This window comes from Pinus tabuliformis, chromosome 3_1, assembly GCF_031772625.1.
Source record: "Pinus tabuliformis cultivar Carrire ecotype Pingquan chromosome 3_1, CPIR1, whole genome shotgun sequence".
In the NCBI taxonomy this organism is placed as follows: domain Eukaryota; kingdom Viridiplantae; phylum Streptophyta; class Pinopsida; order Pinales; family Pinaceae; genus Pinus; species Pinus tabuliformis.
Window position 1 is genome coordinate 860,082,903 of NC_142301.1, and position 18,107 is coordinate 860,101,009.

Consider the following 18,107-nt stretch of genomic DNA (forward strand, 5'->3'; position numbering starts at 1 on the left):
TATGTTATATACTCAAATAAGTTGATAGCTACCATATGGGGAGCTTTAGTGTTATCATTATTTATGCTTTGAACATTCAAGCTAAGATTATGCTATATTTTTGCATTTCATTTAACAAGATTAATAATCATAAATAAAAGGAATAATATGCATTGGTAAAACCTCTTTATGAAGTTCCAAACTAATAGTGTTCATCAAAGTTCCAAATTAATATTGTTCATCAAAGTTCCAAATAATATTGTTCATCAAATCTAGGAAAATAACTTTCAATACATTCAATGAGATAAGTGATTTTTTTTTTTTTTTAATACATAAGTGAGTAGTATTGTATTAAAATCTGTGCCTAGATGTGGCATATACTCAGGAATTGGAGTAACTGATTGCTCTTACAAACTGATCCTCTAGAGAGGAAATGTCTACTGATACCAAAATCCTAACTTGAAGACATACAAAAACAGAGTGTTGATATGATAATGATTTACAAAACTGCCCAAGAAGGAAAACATATTTGAATTTTGAGCTCATCCCAAGAGAGAGTTAGGATCCCCAACTAAAGGCCTGTTGAGGTCCGGGAGAAGAGTTCCTTTGCGTTTACTAGAGGCACTAGACTTAGCATTGGTGTTTGTCCTGGAAGAATTTTAGGTTTGAAGAGCTTCGATCTGCTAGCGTAGTGTGTCAACTTCATTTGCCTAGTGAGCCATGTTGATTTTGAGCTCTTGTATTTCTTCCTCTAGGATGGTGATGAGGTTCATCTATTCATGCAATTTCATTTTAGTTTCCATGATATCCAAATTCAAGGTCTCTTCTTGATGGGAGCACAACAAGCATGAAGGGTGACCCCCATAACCTGAATAAGTCTATTTGTGAATCTTCATTGCCACCTGAATAAGATAAAAAGGCCAACAAATCCCAACTTCCACATACATGAAGAATTTAATTCGAGGTCAACTATATCACAAGGGGAAGGTTGAGAGCCTAAAATACAGTTTTCTCTAAGGAAAGAGAGGAGAACAATCATATTACATAGGAGTAGAGTACTAGAAGAGGCTTGTAGGTTACCAATGACATACAGGGATGGGAACTCAGGTGACATACCAAAAAACAGACAAAAAGGAGGAGTAAATGGTCCAAGTATGAAAAAGAGCCAAGACTGGAACCCAATAAAACCTTGTTTTTTTGCAGAGGGGAGATAGGGAACCACAAGAAGAAAAGAGACATGCATTAATGTAATTTCATTTCAAGTGATTTGGACATACTTTTCCTTATTCACTTTAGTAATTTGAGATGAAGTTTAAATATCCATAATTTAATATGGTATTAGTGTCAATTGAACTTATTATATTATGGTGTTGTGGAAACCGAATTCTTTGGTCCTATTGTGAGATATGAAATTGAGAAGGAAATGACAAAATTTTCAATCTTGTTTTCATGATTAAAACATAACAATGATAGTATTTCAAGGCTCATTGAGGTTTTTGAACTCTTTGATTAATCAAATAGATATAATCAAAGTGTTTTCATGAGTATGTGTGATGTTTTTATAGTTTGATGTAGAATTGTTCATGATAAGTGATGTGTCTTGACATCCAATGGACCCCTTCATTCCAATGCATAAGAACCATTTTTGACTTCACAATCTCTTTCAAGGTTTTTCTTAAACAATATTTAACATCAATATAGTGGAGTGATTTGCATAGTATGAGTTTTTTTATCACGGGATTTATGTTATTTCATCTTGCTTTTTAAATTACTATTATTTAGAATTTTTTTATAATAAAAAATACATATTTTATATTTACATTATAAGGGGTAATAGAGAAGTGTGACATGTATAGATTTAGGGTGGTGGTATTGGAAATTATAAGAAAGCACAAATCCTCTCTCAAACACCACACTTGTGGAACATTGCATATGTATCATTATTTCACATAGGGCACTTCTCTACAGTAAATATTTCTTTATGGAATAAGTGAAGAAATTGAGCTTTGTTATAGAATTTAAACCCTTTCTCTGTGAGATGGATGTGTTATCTATCATTCACAAGCCAATCATTTCTTAACATTTTTGATAAATTAAAAAGTAAAAATGATTGCAAAATTACAGTTGAAAAGAGTTACTTTCATTCATTGGTCCTTTGCTTTCTTCAATGTTCCTTAACAAAAAAGGTTTGAACAACAAAACAATGTATCCTAGAATGCGTCTTAAGTACAATTTGACCAAATAACTTGATTGTGAGCCCACAAACATAGTTATTCATAGTATTTTTTCTCATACTAAATTCATACTTTTATAACAAATACAAGAGGCATGAATCTATTCAATTATTCATGTCCTGAATATTCTATATGAAATTTTGTGAAATAGTTTGACTACAATAAGAAATAATACAAAGGGTACATGAGAAATTTGGTGCTTCAATAGTTAACTCAATTATAAGGTTTCTCGTTATCCTTTTATGGATGAATTTCATATGAATTATGGTTGGAACCCTATTTTATATGATAAATCACTGACTCTTACAAATTGTTGAAGTGAAGACTCTCTTGTGCACTTTAAAATATAGATCTCATATAAACCAATGATTTTCAACTTTTAATTAAATTATGCATATGACTCACAAAAATATCAATACATAATAATGAAACTCCATTTCCTCCTTATCCAATAGTCCTTAACATAACCTCTTTATATATCAGCACAACATTATCGTTGAAAGCTCCCTTAAAAACATCCAAAGAAATTAATTTAATAATAAACATGTATTTAACTACCCTCCAAAGCACACTCTCCCATCATACATCCATTCAAATTTACCCTATCCTTGAAAAAAACATAAACGCCTTCGGTGTTCCCTTTCCCCATTTGGGATTTGGGAGTATGCTAGTATTTAATTAAAAGATTGTATTAAAATATTAATAATTACTTAAAAGATGCGATTAAAAGATGACATGCCTTTTTTGGCCGCAAGGTTTTTGACAAGCTTTTTAGTTTTGTTTGCACATTTGTAACAGGTGTGGCTTTTGGTGTGCGCTTAAAACATGCTTCATCAAACAAAAATACCATAAATTCAACGTATTAATCTTTAATTGAAAAAATTATTAAAGTATTAATGATTGGATTTGTCTATAATGCACTTTTTGAAGATTCCGGTGACGGAATCCGGCGGAAGAATTGAGGTCAAATCTTGATTTCTTGCAGTTAAAATGGTTTTTTAACTGCATATTTGGATTCAGCACCCTTAAAAACTCCTGGGACGCTTTCATTGTGCAGAAACTAGCTATCAAACTTGCGATTCCAATAATTCTTGCCGGATTTTGACCGGAAAAATCCGCCGGAAAGACTTTCAAAAAGTCGCGTTATAAACAACTCCTTAATGATTACTTAAAAGATGGGATTAAAAGATGGCATGCTTTTTTGGTTGTAAGTTTTAAATTGGAGATTTGACAAGCTTGTTCCGACTTTTAAAGTGATCTGGTACATTTGGAATAGGTGTGGCTTGCTGTGTGCTTACAACATGCCTCGACCGCTATTACTCTCAACCCTGGGCTCTTAATGCCTTTAAGGATTCGGACAGGAACCACCCTGAAATCCTGCTCGCTCCAATTGGAGTTGTCAAGGAGTTGTCTAGCTAAGGGCAGTACCCTTAGCATTCTGTATATCTCTGTAAATAAACCAATGCTGCTCCTCTAAAAGGGATTTTCCAGAGGCAGGTGCCAGACATCTCTATAGAGCAGCATCTGGAGAGGTCTGAAGAAGTATGTCAACCTATGCTTACATCGACCGCCTCATTCAATTCCATCCGCAATTCCGCATTACGTCTGTGAATGCCCACAGACTGCTCATCACCACCGTCATGTTCCTCGAAGACTTGTAAGCGAATTCTCTAATTCAATACTTTAGTTACCATCTGCGTTCTCTATTTCCTGTTTTTCAGCAGTTATATAAATTCCATTATTTTCATGAGTCTCAAGATTTTAATATCGGTTTTGATTTCGTGAACAGAAATTATAGGAACAGGCTGCTCATCACCACCGTCATGTTCCTCGAACACCTGTAAGCGAATTCTCGAATTCAATACTTTAATCACCATCTACGTTCTCTATTTTCTGTTTTTCAGCAGTTTTATAAATCCCATTATTTTCATCCGTCTCAAAATTTTAATATCGGTTTTGATTTTGTGAACAGAAATTATAGGAATTCGTATTACGCGGGTAGGAAGCGTGAGCAGCGAAAAAATAAATAGAATGGAGATGGAATTCTTATTTCTGATGGGTTTTGGAATGGCGCGTGGCAAGTTCACCAGTCTTCCATAATTCATATTCTTTCTATCAGGTATTTAAATGTTTCTTTTCCGAGCATGTTTGGATAACCAGAAGATCTAGAAGTGATCAAGGTTTGTCAGGTGTTTAGTTGTGTTCTTATTTAATTATTAGGCTTGCATTTTTCCGTCCATGTGTCAATCAACATCTATAAGGCCCACTGGTACTTGATTATTTTTCTTTTTTTCCAGATAGAGTAACTAAGGGAATTAGGGTCTATGGTTCACCTGCACATTTCTTACATGTTCACCCCGAGTCTTTTAAAAGAGTTGGTTTATTGGTTTCACTAGGTTTCCAAGTGCTAAAATCTCATGCTCAACAAATTTTTGCTGTATAGGTTTGTCTGTCACCCAATTCGTAACAATATGATAAGCATTACACGAAGGTCTTATCTCTTATGATGTCCATCTATTACACAATTGAAGGGAAGTACTGCCACCTTCTACAGGAACTTGAGAGTCTCCCTCACTACTTTTTTCCCATAACCAGACCAGAGATGCCTAGCATTTTTTATAAGGAAGGTGTTAGGGCACAAATCTCAGCCTCTTTAGGGATGTACTCAGACATACCCCATCAGATGCATCACTTGTTTCTTCTGTTCAGTTTTCTGGTGGTGCAAGTAATAGGCCCTATGTGGCCCATCGCATCTAGACTCTTCCAGGTGGATCATTTCAATCTTGTTTTCCAGCTTCCTACTGTGGGCTGGAAATGACAATTAGAGATTCATACTTTTTTAGCTATCAGATTGGTAAGGTCTTGAACCTCTTCTCGACATTGTCCTGACAGGTTGTCATTCTTTGAGAGACTCTTGAAGAGCTCTTGTCCTAGAGCCTAGATTGGACGTCATAGAACTAATAGATAGTGTAGCTCTAGTAGAGCGTAGAGACACATATAGGTTTCCTCTGTCCTAAGTTCCTGTCTCCATGCTTCTTTTGAGTAGCAAGTCATCAATTCAGAGTTTCTTTTCCTTGACCTTGAGTGGTAGGACTCATGAGTGGTGGACTCCTTGCATTGGAGCGCACCATATGATCTTGCCGAGGATTATGTGGAAGGGGCACTACTCCAGTGCCTTTGTTGAAATCCATGCTACCCTAACTCTGTTCTTACAGATTTCATTGGAGCCTGCCATCTTTGTGATACCTTAGATTTTAATCTTTCATATTTCATGTTTGGTTTTCATATCCCTTAATGTGAGAAGCATTATGAATTCTCGTTTTTCTTTGGTCCTGTTGCATCATTTTCCAGTGAGCCTCAATATTCTTCTTGCTTTGTTTATGAGTAACCTAACTGGAAACCACCAACGAAACCAGAATTGATCCCTCCTTGGTGGTTTTGGACCTTCGTTCTGATATGGCTTGGAATCTGGTAGTCACCACATGCCTTTGGAATAACCATCCGAGTTGGTCATTTGTAATTAATTGCAATTCTGATATAACTGGCACTGGATCTGGTCACTAGAAATGATTCTGTCAGGTCAGAATTAGTCAAGAAATGATTCCAATATGACTATCAAACAGGAAGCACCTCCTGCACCTGGAAATTCTGCTATAGAAAATAGAGAAACTTGCTCTAATAAAAATGTTATACGTTATCTGAACACAGAGGCATCTGCTTTATATCACCTAAATTTTTTTATACTGAAATGGGAGATATCTCTGAATGGTTTGGGGGATGTATGTATGTTGGATGTCCCTTAACCTGACATACGTGGCACCGGTTTTGACACTTATATTCAAGATTAAAGAAGTTACATCTTATACTTGCTTCTGAGAACAAAAACTAAATAGACCATAACCGTCCCTAATACTGTCCAAAAAAGGTTTAAAACCAACATTCTGTATAGCATGATTCTATTTTATACATATCAAAAATGCCTATTATAATGCTGAAATAAAGCTATTTGAAAGATCAAATGAAAAAAGTGCTATTATCATGAGATAAGCAGAACACCTCCAGAACAGGCTATAAAGAGCAAGGAGAAGACCGGTGCTGTTGTCATTTTGATCCACAGTGAAAAGCAAGGTTATGTAAGAGAAGCCCAGGTTTCTTGGGGCTGGTCCCCATTTGTCCTGTTGACTGCCATTTTTAAGAAAATTTTAGCAACATGAACTCCCAGGTTTGAAACCTTGTCTGCCCAGTGCCAGATCATAATGTTCCCTATATATGTGAGTGAATGATATCTGATTGGAATTTCCTTTAAGAAGACTGACCTGTTCCATCACTGGGTGGAGGCAGATATTATGCATTTCTGTTTTCCCATTTATCCAATCAATTGACAAATTTGAATCTTTAAAGACTTGGAACAGTTCACCGCTTGCTCTATAGCAGTTCTTAACAAGGCTGCCAAGGCTTTCAGTTCTGTCCAATTATTTGAGCCCCCTTCCCAAGAACCAATTTGAATGAGAAGTAAAGTAAGTTAGAAAGAAATAAAGCACCTCCTGCACCACACCCCCAAGGGTTTCCTTTACATTTACCATCAAAGAAACTCCAAGGTGTCTTTATGTGTATTTCTAAAGTCCTATTCTGTCTCACAGGCTTTGGGCTTGGAACCAATTTAATCTCATCATAAACAATACCTAATTTTATAGAAAACTTTGGGGTGAAAGAGTGTTCTTCAACAATAGTGGCATTCCTTGCCAACCAGGTTCTTCATGCTGCAATACAAGGAAGGGCCTTATGATCTGCAATTGAAGTGTTTTCCACCTGGAGTTTAAGTACACTAGTGAGGTATTCTCCACACTTTCCATTGTCTCCTGCTAGAGTTATAAACTCTTTCTATACCTCAGTAAATGGGCAGTTTGTAACAATATGCTGTGCAGATTTTTCGTTATTCCTCCAAACAATTTAGAAGCTGGGACCTTGCCATGATCTCCTCTGGAGCACATCCTAAAATAGAATCTTGTTTGCTAAATCAAGCTTGCAGAAAATCCTAGATTTTGGAGGATCTTTGAGCTTCCAAACAGGCTTCCACTACCAGGTTAGCCACTTGTGGATCAACTTCTGAGCATCCAAACAGGCTTCCACCACCAGGTAGCCATTTCTGGATCATCCAAAAAGCTAGTTGAGTATCCTGATTCCTAACTTGGCAGTTTAATCTCCACCTGCAGGATCTTTTGACCAAAAAGTTTTCATCTATGTCCAGCGTAATGAAGTTTCTTTGCAAATTTTTGATGAAAATGTACCACTCTTCTAGTATTGGACCATCTAAACCAAGAAATCTCTGATAATCTATGTCGACCCTCACAAGTTACAACCTACCTTTCAACCAAACCCTAATCTGATACTTCTTCCATTGCCAAATTTCTGGCAAAGCCAATTTTGAACAAGGTGGGCCAATGCGAGGACTTTCCAAGTAATAGATACATTAGCAGTAGGTTTGATTGTTAGCGTTATACAATCTTCTATCAACAGGGGGACAATATAGTTGGCGAGAATAACATGCTTCCAGAGACCATCATTTTAATAATCCTCCAAATTTTCTTTGTTGTGAGGGCCCTGCCAAATTAATGTGTATTCTGCAGTCTCCATCCTCCAAACAGCTTTGGTTTAGCCAGTCTATCCCATTGTAACACAGGTATTGAGTTCTTTCCTTTATTCTTTTTCCATAAAAAATTGAAACGTTTCTCTTTGAATTTTTTCAAAATTCCCACAGCAATATATGACAAAGAGAACCAATATAGCAGGTTTGCCTCAAGTACACATTTAATAAGGTCAATGTGCCAACTAAGGAAGGCCACCAAGAACAAATCCAATAAGCGTTTTGAGAACAAAGCCAAGGTACTTCATATTTGAACCCCAATTTATTACTTGAAATGGGAGTAGGTGCAAAAGATCCCTTTCTCAATATGGAGATAGAGAGCCAACTAAGACTGTTATTTTTTTTTTTTTTAAATATCTGACAGACCCATATCCTTCGGATGCCCAATGAAAGATCCATTGGATATCCAATGAACCTTTTGACAAACATTCATCAGATATCTGATGAACCTTTCAACAAACATTCATTGGATATCTGACAAACATTCTGAGAAACACTTGCTGGATATCCGACGAACATTCTGATGAAAATTCATCGGATATCTGATGAACCTTACAAGAAAAATTCATTGGACATTTGATGATAATGTGTTGAAAATAACAACTGTCGATGATGATCTCCAATGATGCAATGTCCAATATCAAACGATAACAATGGTCGGAATTTTGACGATTGTTTAAATGTCAATAGTACAACAGTACCTGAAATGACATTTAGTGAGACCTCCTTTTGTCGTTATAGTGTGGAAACTTCACTGAAAGAATGACAAATGACCGTAAAAAATTGGCTCAATTTTTATTAGTGCCAATTCTGTTGGCATTATGATTCAGGTGTTGTCCTTGATGGCAAACTCATTCAGGTGGTAAATCAAGAAGGACGCAGGAAATATGTTCAGCAAGTGCGTCCCCGCAGGTATACCATACAGAACCCACGTCCAGGGACGCAGGCCAGCCGTTCAGGAGGTGCGTCCGCCCAGTGCACACATTTCAAGGCGGAGAAAAGCACGTGGGGGTTTCTTGTGTGGTATCTAGCCGACGGTTTTGTGCTTCTATGGTGTCGGCTCGTGGTATTGTTCCACGCTTTGGGGAGAAGCTTGCCTATATAAAGCAAAGGAGTTCATTTGGATTTAGCATCATCTTGGTTGAACATCTCTTGGTGAGATCTAGTCCAAATCTATAAGGGCAAATCTTCTAATGGACTACGATCTATATGGCGCATGATCAGATCTGTGGATCTGAGTGTTTGGGTTGGTTCTGAAGTCCTCTTATCTTCTATATCTGAAGGGACGCAGATTCAGTGAAGGGAAAGTGCGCCGGGACGCAGTACAGTAAAAACTCAGGTGCGTCTCTGAGGCAAAGGACGCGGCGCGACTGTGGTATTGGGTGCGTCTCTGAAGCGAAAGACGCGGCGCGATAGTGTTTCTGGGAGCGTCGGTCGCAGAAAAGCGCAAAGGAACAGTGCGTCTGCACGCAGAACAGCATAAGGTATACTGCGTCCAGTCGCAGGCCACAGAAAGAAAATATGCGTCCCTGTCTTAAGATGATCTGTTGACTGTATATTTCTGTTCATAAGGTGTTCTGGGTTGTTTATGTAATTACTGATCTGATATCTGTAGTAGACTGTATCTGTTGTATACTTGTTGATCATTTGATTCTTCATGAAAAGAAGTAGGGGGTTGTAGCTCCCTTCCAGGAGAATCTGGAAAATGAGAAAGAGTTGTAGCTCTTTGCAGGTTGCAGCCTGCGTGCTGGTAAAGGACTGCACCAGTACAAAATCATTGTAAAAAGAATTTCTTGAAAGAAGATAGAGACATATTGCAGCAGGTGGTTTTTCTCCCGCATTGGGTTTCCACCTTACATCTTGTGTTCTTTGGTGTGACTGTCTATTTTCTTTATTCATGCTCATTGTTTTATGGTACTGATATGCAAGAATATTTCAAAAGATCAAATAAGGAAGATTTGGTAAATTGCTAGATAATACTGATTCACCCCCCCTCTCAGTATTATTTCCAACAATTGGTATCAGAGCAGGTCCTTCAGAAAAGCTTGATCGCTTGAAGGTAGATCGTTCATCATGAGCAACTACGAGAGAGAAGCATCAATCAGGCCACCCGTCTTCGATGGGACAAACTTCAATTATTGGAAGGTAAGAGTTACTGCATATCTTCAATCTCTTGGTACAGAAGTTTGGAACATTGTAGAATCAGGCTATGCCTTTCCTTCAGCTACTCCTACAGATCCAGCTGAGAAAAAACAGTATGAAACAAATGCAAAAGCAGTCAGTACTCTATTAGGAAGTATATCTCAAACAGAGTTCATGAAGGTCATGCACTTCAAATCAGCAAAAGAGATATGGGACAAAATGATCACTAGCTATGAAGGAGATGAACAGGTAAAAGAAGCTAAACTTCAAACTCTCAGGATTCAATATGAGACTCTCAAGATGTATAATGATGAAAGTGTGGCTAATTATTTTCTTCGGGTAGATGAGATTGTTAATTGTATGAAAAATTTGGGTGAAGAAATAAAAGAGACTATAGTAGTTCAAAAGATTCTAAGATCTTTATCCCCCAAGTTTGAATCTAAAGTATCTGCAGTAGAAGAAAAAGAAAATCTCCGTGTTCTCACTATGTCTCAGCTGCATGGAATTCTAACTGCTTATGAAATGAGAAAGGGAGGTCCATCAGACAGAAGGGAAGCTGCTTTTAAAGCATCAGGCAAAGAAGATCACTATGAAGCAAGTCATGTTCCAGAAGAAGAGGAAGAAGAATCAAATTTTGTCAGAAATCTTCAAAGGGGTTTTGGAAGGTTCAGAGGTAAGCTACCTTTCAAATGTTTTGCTTGTGGAAGAGTAGGTCATTATGCTGCAAAATGCTCTTATAAGGATAAAGGAAAGGAACCAGTTAGATGGAACAAAAAACAGAGTGCAAATAAGAAAAGCTACTACACCCATGAAGATAGTGATGGCTTATCAAACAGTGATGAAGATGAACAAGGTAACAAATATAGATTGTTAATGGCATTTGAAGATGATGATTATGAGGATGCTGTAGATGTGGATAACCTTTATGATGAAATTACTAGACTCAAGAGATGTATAGAAGAAAAGAACATGATTATTGATACTCTACAATTTCAGATTGATGAAAAGGAAAAACATCTTGAAAAATTAGAAGGTGAAATTGTTGGTCTTAGAAAAGAAATTGAGAAAACAAAAACTATTAATCTCAAGTTTGTCAAAGGATCTGAAACGTTGAATGAGATTATCAGTGTGCAACGGTCTCCACTAAGTAAGACAGGTCTGGGCTATAATGGAGAAACTTCTCAAGCATCCACTTCAAAAAGTTATCTTGATGCAGCAAGAAGAAATGAGCAAGAGCACAAGGAAGATCATCAGGTAAAGCAGGGACAAACGTCAAACAGAAACTATCAGGGGCAATCCAGCTTAAGGGTGAACAAAAGCCACAACCAGCCACAGGTAAAATCTTCCAATTTGATTCAAGAATAGATGAAAATAGAAATTACAATCAGTTGGCTGGTAGATTCAATAATCGCAGAAACTTCTTCAATGGACAATGCTTTTCTTGCCATAACTTTGGTCACAAAGCAGCTCAATGTGTTGCGTATAAAACAATCATGACTAGGGAAGCTCAAAAGCAAAGAAGTATGACAGGGATTACAAAAAGGACCTATAACAAATTTTCAGCTCTTGAAAATGAAGTTGAATGCTCTATTTGCAATAATTTTGGACATGAAGATTTTGAATGCAGAAGCAGGTTTCCGGAAAGAAGGTACAAGAACAAAAAAGGGAACAAACCTCAGGCACCAAAACATGGAAAATAAAGGAACCTCAAACAGAAAGATGTGGGATAGCATTCTATGCAGAAGGACAAGAAAATCTATGGTACATTGACAGTGGATGTTCAAAGCATATGACAGGTGATAAAGAAAAACTTGAATCTTATTCTAATTTAGAAAAGGGAAAGAAAGTCTCTTTTGGAAATGATACTCCTGCAACTATAAAAGGAAAAGGTATTGCTCCTTTAAAAGAAGATGTTAAGGCTGGAAATGTTTTGTTTGTTGATGGACTAAAGCATAATCTTCTAAGTGTAAGCCAGATGTGTGATCAAAGAACCGAGGTTATATTCAGATCAAATGGATGTCTTGTTCGTGATCTTGATACAGGTAAAACAGTTCTCAAAGGAAAAAGAATTCCAAATAATCTATACATATTTGATGAAGGACAACAACAATGCTATCTAAGCAAGGATGAAGAGCACTGGTTATGGCATCGAAGGTTGGGACATCTAAGCTTCTCACAAATAAGGAAAGCTTGCAAATATCAGGCAGTTCGCGATCTTCCAGATATCAAAATTCCTGACAACACCATATGCAGATCATGTCAGTTTGGAAAACAGACCAGAACTAACTTTCCAGAGAAAGAAGGATCAGCCAGCATGCCTCTTGAGCTAGTACATACAGATGTATGTGGACCATTCAGAAAAAGAACACCTAGAGGAGAGGAATACTTGATATTATTTATTGACGATTTCTCCAGGTTTGTTTGGTTAGGACTTATGAAGCACAAAGATGAAGCTTTCGAAAAATTCAAATCCTTCAAAGCTTGGTTGAAAATGAATCAGGTCACAAGATTAAGTGCCTCAGATCCGACAGAGGTGGAGAATTTACTTCAAATGAATTTTTCGATTTCTGTGATGAACATGGGATAAGGAGAGAATTTTCTACAGCTAGAACTCCTCAGCAAAATGGAGTAGTGGAAAGAATGAACAGAACAATCCAGCAAATGGCTCGTGCTATGCTTGATGAATCAGGAACTCCTGCAACCTTCTGGGGTGAAGCTGCACATGCGGCAGTTATTATTCTCAACAAGACAAATGTCCGAGTGAACAGCACTCAAACTCCTCATGAGCTCTGGAGTGGTAAAACTCCTTCGGTAAAGCACTTCAAAATCTTTGGGAGCAAATGCTATATCAAGAATACTGAGGAGTAGCTTGGCAAACTTGATCCTAGAGCAGATGAAGGAATTCTTCTTGGCTACTCTCCACATAGCAAAGCATACAAATGCTACAATAAAAGACTTGGCAGAATTGTTGACAGCATTGATGTAGTGGTTGATGAGAAGGGATACATTCCTAGGCAAATACATCGTGAAGACATTGAAGAAGATGAAAGCTACCCTCAAAGACAGAATGATGAAGAAGAAGAACCGCAAGAACAATCTCAAGAAGGACCTCACGAAGAAGCAGAAGAAAGAACAAGAATAGAAGAAAAGACTCCATCCAGATATGTTCAAAAGAACCATCCAGAATCTCAGATCATGGGACAAAAAGAAGCAGGTATACAAACTAGAAGAACAGTTGCAGAAGCTTCAAGTTATTTGGCATTACTCTCCTCTACTGAACCACAAAATGTGAAAGAGGCATGCAAAGATGAATGTTGGGTGAAAGCAATGGATGAAGAACTTGAGCAAATCGAAAAGAACAACACTTGGGAGCTGGTTCCTAGACCAAAGGATAAGAATGTTATCGGAACAAAATGGGTTTTCAAAAATAAATTGAATGAAAATGGAGAAGTAATTAGAAACAAAGCCAGACTTGTTTGTAAAGGGTATGCACAGCAAGAAGGAATAGACTTTGAAGAAACTTTTGCTCCTGTTGCAAGACTTGAGGCCATCCGAATGTTTCTTGCTCTCTCAAGTTGTCAGAACTTCAAAGTATTTCAAATGGATGTGAAATCAGCCTTTCTGAATGGAGACTTGGATGAAGAAGTGTACATTGAACAGCCAGATGGTTTCATTCTTGGAAACGATCCAAATCTTGTATGCCGATTAAAAAAGGCTCTCTATGGTCTCAAACAAGCTCCAAGGGCTTGGTACTACCGGTTGGACAAATATCTTCATCAACAAGGTTTTTCAAAAGGTTCAGCAGATAACAATCTTTATATAAAAGTTGAAAATGACAAATTACTAATACTTGTTGTGTATGTAGATGACATTATTTTTGGCAGTAATGAAGAAGCTATGAGTCAAAGCTTTGCCTCGGTCATGCAGAAAGAATTTGAGATGTCCTTGCTAGGAGAACTGACATACTTCCTTGGTTTGCAAATCCAACAAAAGAAAGGAGGAATCCTTTTATCTCAAACCAAGTATCTCAAGCAGATTTTGAAGAAATATGGCATGGAAGATGCAAAACCAGTATGTACACCCATGGTCAAAGGATGTAGTCTCAGTGCAAATGACGAATCTGCAGCAGTACATCAACCAACCTACAGATCTATGATTGGAAGTCTACTATATTTGACAGGTACCCGACCAGACATCATGCATGCAGTTGGAATAGTTGGAAGGTTTCAGGCAAATCCAAAGGAGACTCATCTTCAAGCAGTGAAGAGAATCTTCAAATATCTTCAAGGGACTCAAAATTATGGCCTATGGTATCCTAGAGATACAGATCTCACTCTTCATGCTTATACAGATGCAGATTGGGCCGGAAGCGTGGATGACAGGAAAAGCACAAGTGGTGGTGCATTCTTTATGGGTCCCAGACTGGTATCTTGGTTCAGCAAGAAACAGAGTTCAATTGCCTTGTCTACAGCTGAAGCGGAATATGTTGCTGCTGCATCTTGTTGCACCCAACTTCTTTGGATGATGCAAACTTTGCAGGATTATCAAATCACTTGTACACCTCCTATTCCTATCTTATGTGACAACACAAGTGCAATCAACATCTCAAAGAATCCGGTTATGCATTCAAAAACCAAGCACATACCAATCAAGTACCATTTTCTCCGGGAACAAGTACTTGAACAGAAGGTCAAGTTGGAGTATGTTCCTTCTAAGGAACAAGTTGCTGATATTTTCACCAAACCATTGCCCAGGGACACTTTTGAATACCTCAGGCAAAAGCTGGGGGTTGTTGATGCATCATCTCACTGTTGATCATCTTCCTATTGATGGTATAGGCTCAGGGGGAGCACATAATGCATTGTTGGCATTATGGAGAAGGAGATCTTGGAAATAGCTGCAATATGTCTCTGTCTCCTTCATGATGGATTTCTGGTTACAGATCTGGAGAAGCATGAGCTTAGGGGGAGCATACCCTTTGCCCTTGATGTCAAAGGGGGAGAATGATGAAGCTGAAGATTATGTGGTTGCCATCAAGTCCAAAGGGGGAGTTTGTTGGCATTATGATTCAGGTGTTGTCCTTGATGGCAAACTCATTCAGGTGGTAAATCAAGAAGGACGCAGGAAATATGTTCAGCAAGTGCGTCCCCGCAGGTATACCATACAGAACCCGCGTCCAGGGACGCAGGCCAGCCGTTCAGGAGGTGCGTCCGCCCAGTGCACACATTTCAAGGCGGAGAAAAGCACGTGGGGGTTTCTTGTGTGGTATCTAGCCGACGATTTTGTGCTTCTATGGTGTCGGCTCGTGGTATTGTTCCACGCTTTGGGGAGAAGCTTGCCTATATAAAGCAAAGGAGTTCATTTGGATTTAGCATCATCTTGGTTGAACATCTCTTGGTGAGATCTAGTCCAAATCTATAAGGGCAAATCTTCTAATGGACTACGATCTATATGGCGCATGATCAGATCTGTGGATCTGAGTGTTTGGGTTGGTTCTGAAGTCCTCTTATCTTCTATATCTGAAGGGACGCAGATTCAGTGAAGGGAAAGTGCGCCGGGACGCAGTACAGTAAAAACTCAGGTGCGTCTCTGAGGCAAAGGACGCGGCGCGACTGTGGTATTGGGTGCGTCTCTGAAGCGAAAGACGCGGCGCGATAGTGTTTCTGGGAGCGTCGGTCGCAGAAAAGCGCAAAGGAACAGTGCGTCTGCACGCAGAACAGCATAAGGTATACTGCGTTCAGTCGCAGGCCACAGAAAGAAAATATGCGTCCCTGTCTTAAGATGATCTGTTGACTGTATATTTCTGTTCATAAGGTGTTCTGGGTTGTTTATGTAATTACTGATCTGATATCTGTAGTAGACTGTATCTGTTGTATACTTGTTGATCATTTGATTCTTCATGAAAAGAAGTAGGGGGTTGTAGCTCCCTTCCAGGAGAATCTGGAAAATGAGAAAGAGTTGTAGCTCTTTGCAGGTTGCAGCCTGCGTGCTGGTAAAGGACTGCACCAGTACAAAATCATTGTAAAAAGAATTTCTTGAAAGAAGATAGAGACATATTGCAGCAGGTGGTTTTTCTCCCGCATTGGGTTTCCACCTTACATCTTGTGTTCTTTGGTGTGACTGTCTATTTTCTTTATTCATGCTCATTGTTTTATGGTACTGATATGCAAGAATATTTCAAAAGATCAAATAAGGAAGATTTGGTAAATTGCTAGATAATACTGATTCACCCCCCCTCTCAGTATTATTTCCAACAAATTCTTGATCTAAAGTGATTTCTCCAAAGAGAAGAACAAAAGCTCAAGACAAAATTCTCTTCATAGATCACATTTTTCCTATTAGAACAAGAGGTCAAAAATATCAAGAGGTCAAAATATCCAAGACCAAGTGATGATGCTAAACAAGATGATCTTCTCTATTTATATGAGGAGGAACAATGTCTAATTAGCCTAAAAGTCCCTAAATCTCAAGTAAAATTACAATAATAAATTGGGTTACAAGCCAACCCTTTAGCCAAAATATAAAATCAAGTGAAATTCCCACACGTGTGAGCCGAATGCTGATGTCCTCCATGCGTAGGGCTATATGAGGTATGTTGAGGCTTTAGAGTGCAATGAGTGGTGTAGAAGCTCTCTAAAATCATGGTGTGAAGGTTTACCTTCACATTTATGTCAAATTCTCTCTGTGGGCCCCAAATTTCACCTTGCGGGTTAGAATGTGGTCTCTTGAGTTTCCAACAGGTTAATGTGCCCACATCTGCTCCAACGTTGAGGGCTTTCCAGGTGCTACTAGCCCTCCCATGTCTTAGAAGGTGAGACCATCGTCATATAGGCTATGGATCAATTTCTATATCTCTAAGAGTCCTGTGGCCGACCATGGGCATGCTGGGTTTTAGTGTATGTCATATTGAAGAATCATCAGATAGCCTGCAAAGTGGCAGAACATCTTGGTGCAAGAGGTGTCCTTGGGTGCAAAAGTCATGTTGGTATGGCTTAGAGACCCAAGGCTCTCAACGCCTCACCTGTGGGTGTCAATATGGTCCTCCAATGCCTTGAGTACTTGTGATTAAGGTGCCCAAGACTTGGGCTACTAAACCAGTTGACAATCACAACATAGAGTCTAGTGAAAGCAACCAGTCATTAGGTACAATAATCATTTTTTGCATCCAAGTGAACCAAGATTGAAAGCAAAGGGCTATTTAACACTTCAAATAAGACTTTCCTTCCAAAATTAGGGCTTTGAACTCGTAATGGTGTTACCGCCCTAGGCAGGAGTGGGTAATGGATAACCCTATTAGGCGTTTTCAGCCCCTAAGGGGAAGTAACATTTCCCTGGTCCAGCCTTTAATTGATAGGTGTTAGTGAATAATAATGATGAAACAGAGGGGAGAAGACTTCATGGTTAAGTGCGATGGTCAAAGGGACTAGCATGATGGGGATCCTCATCCTTGGTGTATAGGTGTGAGGAGGGAGCAATCATGGATGCATGAGTTAACCCCTCTTATTCGCCCTTTACTATTTCTTGATTTTCTTTGTATTATTGCTCGTATCTCAAAGGGTTAGAGCTTCCTTTGTATGATGTATGATAGTTATTACCTCCTTAATGACGAGGCATCTTGTTGCCCATCAAGGGTTGGGACATGCAAGGGTTTCTTTATGGCGTGAAGGAGCAACATGTGTTCAGGAATTAGGTGATGGCCATAATTCGTAAGGTAGAGCTCATGCTAGGCTTTTTCCCATGTGCTAATGTGTATGTCCCAACCATATTTTTGCATTTTTATATTCTTTTGTTTTACATTGTGGCCATTATTTGCTCTTTCCTTTTCTTTTAGCTGCATCAACCTCTTAGGGCAATGTTTTGGGCCCTACCTAGGTATGAGGATGTATGGGTGCCAATCCTAGAGAACCAATGGTTAGTTGTGTTGTCGCTCAGATTGTATAAGCACTGCGACAATGACTCAGGTCAGGGGCTGTCACTTTGATCCCCGACCTCTTTGTTCTAGCTGTTTCCCAACAACAGGCTATGGGCGGTAGTCCTTATGGAAATGTGAAGATAGAAGACAAGTTGGCAACCAACAAGTTCGGGAGACATGAATGAATGGCCTAGCT

General features: G+C 38.6%; 1 long non-coding RNA gene across 1 annotated transcript in view; it reads left to right on the forward strand.

Moving 5' to 3' along the window:
- Nucleotides 1–4,002: 4,002 nt before the first annotated feature.
- The window catches only part of LOC149190294 (uncharacterized), a 46,809-nt gene continuing 32,704 nt past the window's right edge, over nt 4,003–18,107 (forward strand). The window contains exons 1-2 of the long non-coding RNA XR_016256480.1: nt 4,003–4,053; nt 4,186–4,332. This is a non-coding gene — a long non-coding RNA (uncharacterized LOC149190294). The remainder of the gene's footprint in view (nt 4,054–4,185; nt 4,333–18,107) is intronic.